Below are 567 nucleotides of genomic sequence, written 5' to 3'. Positions count from 1 at the left end.
TTTCGGTTGCACCAAACAGATAGAATAGGACAGCCGATACGATTCTCTCCGCAGATTGGCGGGTGGGGTTCAAGGAGCGAATGAGCGAGTGGCCGAGAAATCTTACGACGCAATTCGTCGTCATATCATCACCTTATACGGCCCTTCGCACCCACTATCATTCTACCGGAGGGCGCTCCATAACATCAGGGGAGCGACACGTGACGAAGTGACACGTTTACTGATGGACGCGAAGGTGCTACATAAGAGGGCGGGTCGCGAAGGACGCAGGGGAGAAGAACAGCCCGACGAGGACCTGCTCTGCAACTTCGCCGACGCGTTAACCGGAGGAGGTAGCGCACAAACTGAGTGAGTTCGTGCGCAAAGAGCCACGTTGTGGCCACGCACATCGGGGTGGCAGGAATAGGAAGTTGCCGCACCAAGCGTAACCCAACAGCCAAGTCCCAGAGACACGTGCTACTTTGGTGGCTGCAAGAACGGACTGCAAGAATATTGCCGCAACCGTGGATCGAACACGGGACTTCAAGATCTTCAGTCTTGCGCTCTCCCAACTGAGCTATTGCGGCA

The 567-nt window shown here is 55.6% G+C and overlaps 1 non-coding gene across 1 annotated transcript; it reads right to left on the bottom strand.

Moving 5' to 3' along the window:
• Positions 1-493: 493 nt before the first annotated feature.
• Positions 494-566, bottom strand: GNI_199850. The gene has a single exon. It is a non-coding gene; the product is annotated as a tRNA-Phe (tRNA).
• Position 567: the final 1 nt, after the last annotated feature.

The sequence above is a fragment of the Gregarina niphandrodes genome (assembly GCF_000223845.1).
Source record: "Gregarina niphandrodes unplaced genomic scaffold scaffold00105, whole genome shotgun sequence".
Classification (NCBI taxonomy): domain Eukaryota; phylum Apicomplexa; class Conoidasida; order Eugregarinorida; family Gregarinidae; genus Gregarina; species Gregarina niphandrodes.
Note: the sequence above shows the minus strand (reverse complement) of the source record. Positions and strands in the feature narration are given on the sequence as shown.